Here is a 14415-nt window from a genome sequence, read left to right as displayed (position 1 = left end):
ATGGCACTTCACTGGAGAAAGGAAACCACTGGATTTCCGCAGCACTTTTCGGTACTAGCAACTTATTGTATCTCCATCTTTCCCAACGATGCTGCTCTCTGCAAGGAGGCAATGTATGATCAGAAGTGGCATGTGAGCCGGCGCATCAGATGCTTTCCTGTTCCGTGATGTGAAAGCCCCGAGACGAAAAGGAACAAAAAATAAAAGCCGTGTGTATGGGAGGATGGGGGTTTAACCACCCCTCGCCTCACTACGGCACACCGCAGCCGGGGGGGCGGGGGGGCGGGCGGCAGGCAGAGTCATGCCATTCGCCGGGGCTCGGTGCGGGGACCGAGCGCGGGCGAGCCGCCCCCCGCCGCCGCCGAGCGCCCGGCACGTTTGACAGCTGCTCGGCGGAGCGCCGCCGGGGAGCGCGGGGCGGCGGCGGGGGCAGCCCCGCAGGCTGACAAGTTGCGGAGCGCAGCAGAGCCCCCGACACGGGCGGGCGCTGCCGCCGCAGCTGGGGACCCCCCGGGACCCTACCTGGGAGCAGCGGGCGGGCGGGCTGGCGGCCGAGGCGGGGAGGGAGGGCAGAGGGAGGGAGGGAAGCGGGAGGGAGGGGAGGCGGGTGCCGCCGGCGAGCGGGGCAGGCGGCGGCGGGGAGCGGCGGGGAGCGGCGGGGAGCGGCGGGGAGCGCGGGGCGGCGGCGGCGGGCGCGGCCGGGACCGAGCGCGGCCGGGACCGAGCGGGGACCGAGCGGCGGGGGCGCGCGCGCGTGCCCGCTCGTGCCGGGGCGCGGGGCTGCCCCGGGGGCCGTCACGGGGCCGCGCCCGCCGCCCCCGCGGCCCGGCCCTCACGGGACACGGCGGGCGCGGGGTCCCCGCCGAGGGGCGTCGGCACCGGCACCGGCCCGGGGCGGCTGCCGCGGCCTCGGAGCCCGGAGCCGGCGGGCGCGGCAGTGCTGCCGGTGCGCGAACGAGAAACGGGGCGGAAAGCGGTCCCCGGAGCGGTACGAGACATTTTCCGTAGCCCTCCCTCCTCAGCCTCCCGGTCGCCTCCGGCCAAGCGCGCGTTCGGCGGGGCACAGCCCCGGAGCCGCCGCGCTGCCCCGGACTGCGGCGGGAGCGGGAGCCGCCAGCCCCGGCTCCCAGCCCGCTGCCGCCGCCTCATTAACATTCCCTTCCCCGCTTGCCCACTGGCACAGTCTAATTGGAATGCAGAGAGAAGAAAAGTCTATCATTTAATGTGAGCTCAGGATGAAGGCAGACAAGAAAACAAACCTCGCTCGTATTTTTTTCCCTTTTTCCGCCTCAAATTGCATTACTTTCTGTTGTACTGTCTTTTAAGCACGCTGCCCTCCTTTCGTATACGCAGTCCTTCTCTGGTAGTAACTGGATCGCTGCTGGGATTCATTCCCGTAGATTTCAGGTTTTCCAGTACAAGTAGAACAGGACAGGCTTAATAATTAAAGATAAGGGTTTATATTTAGTGTACCCTCATTTTGCATTGTTAACTCGGAAATAATTAAATAACGCTGGCAATAGTATTAAAGCCCTTTTCTTGCATTTTAAACCAATCCTCACCTATCTCCTTTCCTTTCAATCTCTAAACTGCCCAAAGCACCATCTCGATTATCCTCTCTTAATGTCACTGGCCCGCTTATTATGTTTAACTGAAATTATTCTGATGAAGTTTGGTCCTGAATCAATACCAGTCCCAACATGAACATGTGAAATAGGATGCACAGACATGGAAGGGGTCTGGGGGAGGGGGGGGGCAAGGAGGGAGGAGAGGGAAATAGGAGGGAAGGAGAAGTAGGAAAAAAATAAGAAAAAAAATTCTTAGGTTACCTATTGAATTGGGGTGTTCCAGTTTGCAATTGGTGGTGTCCTTGTTTCCTTCTCCTTTCATGGTTTAATGACTCCACAGTAGAGGATGAGAAACAGAGAAAGGAAGAAAAAAACTTGGGCAATCAAGACAATTTGTTCCTTCCAACTTAGAGATATTTTGTAACTTGGAGTAAGACTGAGAAGAGAGAGGGAATAAGCTCAATGTCTTTGTTTTCGAATAACCTGTAAAATGACAGCCCAAACTATGGAAAATGACAAAGATAAGGACAGAGGAGCAAAAGCTGAAATCTGAAAAACACTCTTTCAGCAGCCATCTAACACTGGCTGTGTCTAAGACACAAGGCCCTCATCTCTCCATGTACAGATGTGAAAATGTGCTGTGTTCACTCTCAGGTATCTATGGTCGATCCAAAGTCTTCTTTGAATCTGCCTCTAAGTCCCACACATTAGGAATTAATAACTGATACTAGATGCAGAATCAACCCTCACAGTAAAGGAAACTAGTTTTAGCTACTTGTCCTAAGAAAAAGTGACTTCACAGGTATCAAAATGGAAGGAGAAAAAGAATCACGGAAAGTGAAGTCTTCATGATTTATTCTTATATGAAACACATTATGTAATCCGAGCAGAATGATTTTTTCCACAGGTATTCATGCCATTCCTTTTCAAAACACACTTCCAGTAATAATAATATTGAAGCATTAATCTAATTTCCATATGTAAGTTGCATCAAAAAATTTAAAGACCACATTCATTAAGGAGAGCAGTCACAGTGGCTCCTTGTTGCTGTGACAGCACATTGTCACTCCTCAAAGGCCACACAGGGTAGCTATGTATTTATGCTGAGCTTGTGCTCATAGACTTTCCCAAGGAAAATGTGCTAGTTTTTAGGCTCTAATCACAATTACCCATGATGTTCTTTGAGATTTACCATAGCTTCATGCATTGAAGTCATGCTTCAGATTAAAATTTTTAAATAACCCCTCATACCCATTTTAAACAAGTTGGACAGGCCTGTGAGGTATCCCAAATCACAGGAAAGCTGAGTAGAGGGATAAACTATGTGGCAACATGAAAAATCAGAGGCAAGATAATTACTAACAGAGAGAAGGGTTTTTCTGGTAGGCTCACATACTTACAGCCTGTGCTGCTGGTGAACTGGAAAGTATTTGGGGAGAAAGCTGTGGTGTTGCTGGGCTGTTATTGCTTTGTTGGGCTACATGCAAGCATAGCTCAAATGTGTTAGCTCTAGGTGGTTAGAAAAAATGTGTTTGAGCCCCCTCAGGTGCACAATCAGCAGGGAACCTTTCTTCCCTTCTGCATTATTATTTCTGGTATGGTATTGAATGCCGTCTTTCATTATTGAATTTCAATTAACTCTAAGTGATATGCAGTGTCCATCATGTCACCAGGGTTTGTGAGACTCCCCTGAGTCCTGATGCAAGCACCCTGGAAGGTGGGGAGCCATGCCCTTGGTTTAAATAGGACTTGAAATAGTCCACAGGAAGGCAGCAGGTCTCCAAATTGTTACTTTCAAAGTATAAATAAAATATTTTACTTAAAAGGCTTTATTTCTTTTGTGCTATATTTGCTGCAATATATAAATAGAATTCAATCCCTATTTTGATATTTAAAAAAATCTTAAAAACAAACAAAGGACCTTACAATCCTATTATCCCCCTTGCCAAGGATCTCAAAACTCTGCACAGGCTGATAAACGATGTTTCAGAATTCTTTTGTGAGACTGGAATGACTTCCTCTGTGAGCACAAATTGAATAGCAGGGTAGGTATGTGACATTTCATAACCATTTCTTAGAGTTTAGAGGTAATAGAAACACAGGAGAGGTTAAGCCAAGGCCTCAAGTCATTATCCAGACTGAAAAACACTAGATTGAATGCTTCCTTTAAAATTGTGCTTAAAAGAATCATCTATATGACAAAGTTACACCATCCTTCAGACAAAATAAATTACTCAAAAACAATACCTCCAATTTGTAGCCACTAGGGAGGTCCCAGTAATCATTTTCTGTCATGGACATAATCAAGTAATGCAAAACAGAACTTAATACATAATTCTGATCTGGAGTACATTCTGCAGTATAGCATTTCCAGAAAAAAATTGGCAGATTGAGGTAATCAGCATTTACTTTGTACTGCTTGAGAATAATCCCCACCCTTATATCTAGGCCAGCAGCACTCTGAGCTGTAAGGATATAAACAATAATCACTGGAGTTAAATGACGTGATGCATATGTGTGAAAATTGAAGTGATATATCAGAAATTTTTGTATGTGATAGGTGGATATTTTTAGTATAAATTTTGCTTTTTATAAATATTCTTATCTCTAAAAAGACATAAAGCATATTTCAATATATTAATTTTCTGATAGACTGTTTCATCCTTTTAAAATTTCTATTTCCATTCGTTAAATAGTTAAATATAAGCTCAAGTGTTGATATATATATCCAAGACATAATTTCTATGTAATTTTAAACATGTATGTTATCTTATTTCTGTAAATAATGATAAAATAAAATGCTGAGGGGGGGAATTAGTTTTTGACCCTAGACTGGCTCATCATAGAGGTACATGACTGCTAGTCTAAGAAAAAAGAAGGAAGAAGCTGGTTTTTTCAGGAGCCCCTTAAAACCATGATGGAAATCAGATTTCTGTAAGAAAGCTCAGGTGTCCAAAACTTCTCCTCCTTATGCAAAATTGCAGCACAAATTTCTAAGAGTTGAAATTATTTTGAGATGCGCCATCCATCACTAGATGCTAGTATAACAAGGAAACACAAAAAAAAATCTTACAACTTTATGCAGCACCCACCATTGTAAATGTCTGAACAACTTTTCAATTTGACTGAGTCACTTTCAGATTGGGAAGGGTTTCTGTGCTTGTCCAAAAGCTCTGGCTATCATAGTCTTCCTGACTGAAGAGCAAGAGCAGAAGCAAAGGGCCAGTGCCAGCTTTATTTCAGCTGTGTGTAATCGGCTTTAAGTTGCTTTCCAATGTGCCCTGAGAAGTTCAGCAGAACAGGAAATTGAAATGAGCTTTCCCACCTTAAATATTGATGAATGTTTCTTCTTTCCCAGGATTATACTTCTCCCAGATTTGAACCTTAAATACCAGATGAGGATTTTTAGCTTTCTCCAAACACAAAGATATCTGCAGAAGGAGTGAGCAGAGCGTCTTTGCTGTCTATCAGGAGTAGTGAAACTTTCCTCATCCTTTTAGAGCAGATCTTCCTTCGTGGGAGAAATGCAGGACAAGCGACAGAGGGCAATGTAACACATTTACCAGCTGGGACAGGAAAGCTCCAGTAAATAGAACTGGCTAATCACTCTGGGTCTGAGTTGAGAAGGAGTTATGCTTTTATAAAAGCAACACTTTTCTTCATCTGCAAATCCCTGTTTTCTGTTGTATAGCTTACAGCAAAATGAGACCTTTGCTTGAGTAGACAAGGCAGAATGCTGGAAATGAAAATACATGTTAAATTGTTCTATAAATATAATCATTTTTGTGTTATTTGTATAGATACAGTTTATCTTTCACTTGAGTATTTCTTGGACTCTGAAGATGTTTTTAAGTTAAAGCAACACACATCTATGCTGTTTCATGTCTCAGTTTGAGGCAAGTAGAACTTTTATTAGAAAGATAGAAATATACTTAATTTCAAAAAATCAGTGTTGATTTTGAAATGAAATTGATATTCAGAGAAAATTTTACAAATTTATGGCCAGTTATAATCAACTCTTTTCCCAGGAATAGAAAGAAAGAAAAGACACTAGACTTCTGCCACTTTGTGTGGCCTAAAAAATCGCCATGTGCTGACTTTGCAGCCTGGTAATATGAGGAATCATTTGTCCGTGGTTATCTTTGTTTCTGCAAAGGCCTCATCTCCCCTTGTCAATAGCTGATACTGGCCATCCTAAATAATGTTTGATGCATGTGAATTTATCAATGACCACAGGATCTGCCTAAGCCTCAGGGCCTCAGACAGCTTCTTAGAGGATGTGCTTCTGCACATCTCTTTCCAGCACCATAATGCAGGCTGTAGGCAGATGACACAATTGAGCGGTGATATTTCTATGTTTAAAATATCTATTTAATTACTTAAATTCTGCTTCTGAGGATCTATTAACATAAAAGATCACTTAAGCAGAAAGCTAAATAGAGTATAGCATGACAAACAAAGGGATTGAGGAGGCATGAACTTTTCAGACAAACTCGTTCAAAAATACTGTCTTTTGTGAATAAGCACAAGTCACTCTAGAACAAGAAGCACAATACAGACCTTCAGATTGCCTGAAAATTACTGAAACTGGCAGTTCTGGCAGTGCCAGGTTTTGAGCAGAAAACAATCATGGGGCATTTATTCCTACCAAGAGTGCCTTTAAATTTTAAATTTAAAATAATTGATGTCTTTCTAAATTCCTTGTAAAAAAAAAATTCATCCTTTGTCCTTATTTCAGTTCTCCTCAAAAAAATGGCCAGAATTCCGTTAGCAATCTGTTCAATAACTGCTCCTAGTCAGGAATGCTTTTGTTCCTGATCCAAGACTACATTATCTTGGGTGGCAAAAAGTTTGCATTTTATAAATGATTCTGCCTCCCAGGACTTCAAAGAGTTTCCTCCTGTCTTTTACTAATGTTAGCTAAAACACACACAAAGGTGTTCTTCTATCAGTAACAACAAATAATCCAAAGACAGTTCTAACATGAAATGTCTTGCCTAGCTTCAACAAGAACAACAACAACAACAAAAATCACATCACTCCATACTTGTGTTAACACAAATGCAGCTTCTACATCGATGGAGTCTAGGAGGAGAAATGTTGTGCTATGTCCCATGTTTTTTAGGAAAAAAAAAAACAACATAAACCACATAATTGCTAAGGGGTGTAGCTGTAGTTTATAACAGTCTGCTCACATTTTGCAGAAGCATGGAGCTATATATATCTGGGTTAATTAACTGCCATTACAGTATTTTTATGCATTTAAAAGAAGAATTTAGTTTTTCAGCACACTGCAGATGACATATTATGCAGGATGACAATTAAATCATAATATAGACAACTGCATAAACAAACTGCTGGATTTCAGTGCGTGCTTCAAGTATTGCTGTTTCCTAAATTGCCCCTTGCTGCACCAACAGCTAGAGAGATCAGAAAGCTTCCAAGCTGGGCAGAGGAGAACCACCCCAGGACCTGAGGAGGTGGTTAGGTGGTTAGATGGGTTCTCAGCCTGCCCTGCTGGAGGAGCTTGAATTACCCCGTAATTTCTCCTAGCATGCACCTAAGCTGGCAGTATGAACCCTTCCTTCACTCTTCCTTGCTTAAGCACAAGAGATCTTAGTGTGGATGAAGGTTCTCCATCTCATCTCTCCTCACTTCCAAACATGCAGATGCCAAGTACAGCCCAGAGCCTCCGGCCGCTGTCAGTCCAGCTGCATTCCATTGCTTTGAGAATGCCCCGGGCTAAAACAAATAAATAAATAACCAGATAAATGGATGACAGCTCATATAAATAGTCCTCATTTACCTTCCTCTCCTTCCAAACAATGAATCACCAGTGAAAGGGTGATGACTCACTAGGGGAATCCAAAACATGCTTTCTCTTTCATATGTGAGTCTGCAGTAGCCATCCATGCTCCAATGGGGGAGAAAACTGGGCTGCATTTAAATATTCATTTTCACAAAGCTGAGTCAAAGCTGCTGGTAAGTGCCAAGGGATTTTCAAGGAAAAACAGCTGCCCTCATATCTCCTGGATGTCGTGAGAATTTATAAATAGTTGCACATGGCAGATAGTTTATGCCAACACAGTATTTCATTTGTGAGAGTCTGAGTAGCAACTGCTGGACACAAAGCAGCATCTGCAATAAAAATAATACACTTCTGTCTACAAAGTAAGAACTGTGTTACCCAAAAGCTCTGCATGGTGCTATTCAAGTTTGCCACACAAAAAGGGATGTCTGGGGTAAGAGTTCATTAAATATCACCAAGATTGTTGACAAGAGAGCTTGTGTCCTTTTTAATTGATTCTGTGGTACCTGCCTTTGTGCTCTGAGCTCATTCTGATGGTCTCTGTTGTTTCTCTAAGAACTGGACAGGTTATCACCTTGGCCTGATAATTTGTCCACCTGGCATGGGTGGACAAATTGCCTGCCACATTTTGGGAACATGGCATCAGGCCCCTCTTCCCTGTTTGGGTTTCCCTTTTCTCTCTGCACAATTTCCTCACTGTGCCACCTGGTTTTAGAGGTTTGCTTTGGTGCATTGCAAGTCCCTTTTTCCTGGGAAGCCCTAGGGGGATGCTGTGGGTGCACAGGGACAGTTCCTTCCCCACCCTATCAGGGGAGTGCAGGGCCACATGTGATGGAGGAAGCTTTTAGCTAACCACAAATTGCCACTGTACTGAAAAGCAGGCAAGAGGATGGCCGTATGTCACAAACATGCTTGTTAGCTGGGACAAGATGCTCGCCAGCACTGACTCTCCCTCAGCACCTCAATCTGTTATCACAAACACCAGAGGCAGCGGGACAGTGATCTGGGATGCAAGAAATTGAAGAAAAAAGTAATTTTTTAATCTAATTTACTGAGTCATAGAGCTTAAACTTCTAGTTTACAGTCCTCACAGAATTCCCACTCCTCTCTTTTGCTTCCCATTTACCACAGGCAACAGTTCATTAGGAACCTCATATTGTCATATCCTTGACTGTAATTTTTTTTTAATTATGTATATGCTCAACAGGATTATTTCCACTATAAAAATTGTATATGTGGCTGTTACAATTCTCAGTTTCTCTTCAAGGAAAAAATGGTACGGAATGGAATCCTATTCAGTTTTTGAAATTTTAAAGGACTAGCAGGAGGTTCTCTTTGTATAAGGATCTTTGTATTGCTCCAAACCTAAAGCCTACATTAAAATCTGCAGCTAAAAATAAAGAGATAAGTCTACCAAAAACCAACAGCTTACATTCTAGAAACTGAAGAAAACATAGAAGACAGTCTTTGTGCACTGTTTATATTAGAGATGTACCTGCAGCCCAATATGGCAGACTTGTAGCTTTCACAGACTTTCATTGGGGTAGTTTGGATTGCAGAGAAGTCTTTCTTCTCTAGGTTTTACTCATGAGGGACTGGATTGAGTCCCTCATGATTACATTCAAGAAATGGAAAATACTATTTTTTTCTTTCTGCATAGCAGCACATCTATCTTTAATTCAGTATAAACAGAGCGTTTCCTCTAATTAATTTTATCATGCATTAAAAAAAAATTAAAAAATCAAATGGATCAAGCTATTCAAAGAGACTGTAAAGATTTTTTTATATATATAATTTATTTACCCAATTGTCTTTCTTTTTCAGGGTGATTTTCTTCTCAACTTCCTGCATTTTTTATCAGCCTGTTTCATTTTAAGAAAAATATCATAGGCTTCAAGCTGCTCCTGTGTTACATCATTAAAATGCTGGGAAAATTACTATTCCAAAGTTAATTGTTACTAATATTTTAATTTTGTGAATATTAATGTAAATGTAAAATGAGTCTTTGGTGTTCTATCCCTTAAAGTGAAAAAAATATTTTGGCATTAAAGAATTTGTTATCAGCTGCATTGATAACAAGTCTCAAAAATTATTAACAGTACTTGTAAAGCCATGCAAGTCTTCTCAAATGACACAGTATGGTTTTATTTGGCTGAAAATTAAAGAGTAAATTAAAGTTTATTCTGAATACTGTTCAGACATATAATTTAAACAAAGACTGCTTGTTTGCAGTTTTCATTATTTTACATGTTCTGTACTTCAACTCTGTCAAAACTTGGTAAAACATGAATCACATGCCACCAATTGCATATTGTTGCTGTGTTTCCTCAAGTTTTTATGTATCTCTGCATTCCAGTCGCCTGGCAAACCCAAGCTGTAGTGTTAAAACCCCAACCAATTCTCATGACTTCCACAGGACCCATAATTCTTTCCCAGGGTTTTCACTTCCGAGCCTGCTTTGAAGGTGAGTCCTTTAGATGTGTTTTACAGAAGAATGACAGCAACTAGCACATTGTTACACCCAAATACCTGTGCTTGAGTGAGAGCATCTGTATACTGCGATTTTTTGGGAAAGAAATGTGAACAAGCTTCAAAACAGCTCAGTAGAATTTGGGAATAGGAGCAACAAAAGTTGCTTGATAATGTTTGCACCTTTGAGATGGCAGGGTGGTAGGTAACTCCATGGCTTGAGTGCTGTTAACCCAGATTTATCTGCAGGTTGCTCTGGATGTATCAGGATGAGTCCCCCTAAAAACTTATTGCTTTTCAGACAGTATTTATGAAACATATTTAAGATGCTAAAATTTTGCATATGGTCCACAATGTCTTTTCTGTACCTGTGATCTGATGGACTGAGGATGTAGAGGAAAATTAATACATTATCAACTAAAAAATGGAATTTTCTACATATATTGGTTTTGGAATAATCCTGAAGTATTATAAGATCATGGAAGGACTATTAACATAATATATTTATACAAGGATAATGTATATTTAATCAGTACTTAATGGTGATATCATAATAGGTTTCCCCATAGAGAACGACAATGCGATTTTCATCTTCCTGAATTAATAATCTTGCAGAATACTGAAGACCATTTTTACATTTCACTCATATGCAGAAAGAAGAAATCTTTTTCTGAACAACTAAGGAAACCTCTAAAACAAATCAAAGCTGTGGGCAGTGAGCACAGAGAACTCATTAACTCAAGGCAAGTAACCCAGGAAAATTAATGCTGGATTGGGGGGAGTTCAAAGACTTTGAGGGTAACAGTTTAAAATGAAGTGTTTATGGCCTTGAATAGTTAAGACCTTGTGAATGACTATATTCTTTTCAGAAGGCATGAAACATCAAAGGAAAGGGGAACAGAAATAAATCTGTGCACAAAAAGAACTGAGAAAGAGAAAGGAAGAGCTTTCATTGTGTTCACAGAAGGGAAAAATTCCTCAAGATCCTCAGAGTCTACTCAGGAATCAGTGACCACTACTGCTGCACTAGGAGCAGGGGCAGGGATGCAGGGACATTGTCAAAGGATCATGTGCAGGGGTCCAGGTATGCTGGGCACCCCTCAGGTGGTGTGTCTGGTGGATGCTCCAGCTGTGTCAGGATCTTCAGCACAGTGTGTCCCAGGTCTGCAAGTAACTCCTTTTGTACTGTTCCTAAATTCAGTGTGCATTAGCCAGAAACAGAGAAGAGAGGTTATTACAGCGACCTGAGGAGGTCGCTGGGGTGAGAAAGACGAGAATCTTGTTTCTTGATCAGAAGGCTGGATTTATTCATATATGATATATAATACATTATAACTATACTAAATAGAATAGAGAGAGAAGTTGCAGAGGCTTGCTAAGCTAAGCTAAGAATAGAAAGAATCTATAACAAAGTTCTGTATCCAGGGTCTCTGTCCCCAGCTTGCTCCTGTGATTGGCCCTTAATTATAAACACATGGAACATGAACCAATCACAGGTGCATCCTACTGCATTTCACGGCAGCTGATAATCATTGTTTACATTCTTCTTCTGGGGCCCTTGCTTCCCAGAAGATGCACAATCCCAAAGAAAGGATTTCTATGAAAAAATGTCTGAGACAAGAGGTGCCTCTGAAACACTGATATAAAGTGGCACTGTAAAGCAATTGTGGTCCTAGGACACACCAGGGGGATTTTTGCAGGAGAAATAAAGTTTTAGTACCTCAGTATATGATGCTTATGTGGTCTCAGGAATAATAATGATCAGCTTTTAAATGGGTGTTTCAGAAGAAAGAACTGAAACTTAGAATATTTGTCCAAAAGGGCCATGGAATGACAGGATTACTTGCATTACAGAGGAAAGTCAAGAGTTGTTTCCTTGTGCCTACCACAGTGAAGGCTGAAGAAAGAGGGGCAAAAGGAGGTAGGAAGCTCTGACAAGGTGTCTTCAGGAAACATCAAAGCAAAAAAGAAATTTTGCTGCTGAAGGACAAAAGAGGTGAGTAACCACAGGTCTCAAATAGATGTACCCATGAAAATAGAGGGTTTCTAGCAAAGTGGAACAGATGCAACAGGAGACTGTGATAGAGAAAAACATAACTGTTGGTAAGAAAAAGGGAGCAAACCAGCTGTTTGAACATCAATTTTCTGGATGCTTGTTGTTTTGTGATACATTTCTCATTCTTTGACTAAACTTTGAAAATACTGGAAACCCCTGTTCTATCATCTTCAACTATATTTTCTCCTGAAAGACAGTGTTGACTGGGAAAACTAGGAGTTATTTTACTTCTGTACATCCTGAATGTTTCAGCACTATTTCTTGGTGGTAGAATAAAAAAATCAATGATAGCAACAATTTTATAATAACTATGGTACAAAACTGAGGAGCACACTTTATCATAAGTGCCTACAGGTGAGTGTTAGTTTGGCAACACTGGTAGCATCTATTGCACAGATATTTAAATACTATCACTGTCCAGTTTTTGGATGGAGCTGTCTTGCAGAAAATTGTATTTTTGAACAAATAATGTGTACACTGATTCCTTACACATGAAACCTGCTCTTTTCCAGGCAACCACACTACATCAGCTCATTATGGTTATGAAAAAGATAGAGTATTAAAATATGTTACCATGCCTGCTCTAGAACTTTTCAACACAAACCTCCTTTTTTTTTTTTTTTTGAGATATATTAGCTGGTTGAGACAAACTTCTTCCAAAAAGACATAGAGAACAACAGTTCTACAATTCTTTCCTTTGTTTTGTAAAATTAGGATTTTCCCCTTAAGGCTCAATATGGATACAGTGACATCATTGTTGTACATTTTACAAAAACATATATTGTGAATACCTCAGAAGAGTAAGATACATGCTGACCAAAGTCAGAAATAAGTGAGGTGTCTCAAAGTGTCTTATAAAAATCTACATATGGATGAAGATCAAGTTTGGATATTTTCTGCTTAACAGGAGAGTATTTTTACAAAACTGTCAAAGTATTTATTAAAAATATTTTTAATAATATAACATCTCATTTTCATTTTACTGTATAGTAAAAATTACAGGCCCTACAGCATCACCGTAATTTATTCAATATGCTACTACCTCATTTTTTTTTCTCTATTAGAGAGAATGAACCATTACATGTATGTGTGTGCATATATATATCTACACACTAAAAAAGTGTGATTGATTAGGCCTGATTTTGATTAAGCAGATATGCATTGTTCATTTCCATCCCAAAAGGGATGGAAGGTAAAAACTGAATGAAAAATGTTAGCAAAGTCATTTAAGAATGAATGTGATTAGAATGCATATCTTTCTTACTGTACCCAGAACTCTCAAGAGCAAATGGCAAATGTATTCCAGCCACTGGCAAGCAAAGATTAGATAATAAATCTCAGAGAAATGAGAAAGGTTAATAGAAGACCATAATAAGGAAAGAAAATTATCTCATGAATTCAATTAGGAACTTTGATATCTCAGGCTAAATGTAGAAACCAGAGATTCAGACGTACCTGGACATGGAATTGTATGTCATTGAAACAAGAAAATATAGAACAAAAATGCTTTTTGGTAGAGAGAGGTCAGTTTTACACAGGTGGAAGAGGGACAGAAGTGTTTAGTCCACTGAAAAAGCTTTTTTACTAGCTGGACTGGATACTGTTTTGTTGCTGTATTAAAGCTGGATTGAACATTTGCGTGTTTCCTACAGTGTGATCATATGTCAAAGCCAGTCTCAATGGTCAGCAATATCCCCTCTTTTCCTTGTTTCACAAGGGGGTGTATTCTTCAGTGAATTCTACAGCCCTGTTTTTAATCTTGATTAGTTAAAGATAAATAGGCAAGTATAAATAAAAAGAGCAAACAGTTTTCTCTTACTTTGGTCTGTTATTACTACCAGATACAGTTAAGAGAGTTACTTATCACTTCTGTCAACTCATTTCCAGGTCCTTGTCCAGAATTAGGAACCAGAAGTACAGAAAAGATTTTGCAAAATGTTATTTTATGATTTTGTAAAAATTATAAAAGACAATTCCTCCATTTTAAAGAAGAAATTACAGGGATAAATTTAATAGGATGTTCATAAAACTTGAAGTTAGAATAGATGTATGTCTGCAGCAAAAAAGCAATTAAGTTTCAGGAAAAAAAAAAAAAAAAGGAAATGTCTCCTAGAGCTCGAGGAATAGTTGTTCACACACTTGGCCAGGAGAGGGACTGCTGATGTCTGAGCCATGCTGTGCCCAGCAGAAGCTGCCTTAGCTATGCCTTGTGCCAGGAAGGCATTTCCAGGACAGCCCTGCTGCCAGGTAGTGGGGTTTGCCTTTGATACTAAACTGCAGCATGAAAGAATCTCCACCTGGAGATTCAGTTAAGTGCCCAAGCTTTCAAAAAATGCACACACACCTCAAAATACTGCATTGTGCTCTAATGGATGAAGGGGTTTACCTAGATTTAAAATGACAAAGACATTTATCCAGGCTTAAATGAATTAATTATACAGCAACTACAATACAACTAAATCTCAGCAATATGAGAAGATTCAGGGATATTGCTATGAAGGTATGTTTCTTCA

General features: G+C 40.6%; 1 protein-coding gene and 1 long non-coding RNA gene across 3 annotated transcripts in view; one reads left to right on the top strand and one right to left on the bottom strand.

The window, feature by feature from the left end:
• Nucleotides 1–570, bottom strand: part of GABRA2 (gamma-aminobutyric acid type A receptor subunit alpha2) — a 61566-nt gene extending 60996 nt beyond the window's left edge. The window contains exon 1 of one of the 2 annotated variants that reach the window (XM_058025375.1): nucleotides 523–570. The gene's annotated coding sequence lies outside the window, so the exon portion shown is untranslated. Of the gene's footprint in view, nucleotides 1–12; nucleotides 196–522 lie in introns of those variants that run through there. The other variant, XM_058025374.1, reaches the window with a different exon arrangement.
• LOC131084177 (uncharacterized) lies at nucleotides 135–10583 on the top strand. Its single transcript, XR_009114520.1, has 3 exons — nucleotides 135–209; nucleotides 9734–9841; nucleotides 10500–10583. It is a non-coding gene; the product is annotated as an uncharacterized LOC131084177 (long non-coding RNA).
• Nucleotides 10584–14415: the final 3832 nt, after the last annotated feature.

The sequence above is a fragment of the Melospiza georgiana genome, chromosome 5 (genome assembly GCF_028018845.1).
Source record: "Melospiza georgiana isolate bMelGeo1 chromosome 5, bMelGeo1.pri, whole genome shotgun sequence".
NCBI lineage: Eukaryota > Metazoa > Chordata > Aves > Passeriformes > Passerellidae > Melospiza > Melospiza georgiana.
Note: the sequence above shows the minus strand (reverse complement) of the source record. Positions and strands in the feature narration are given on the sequence as shown.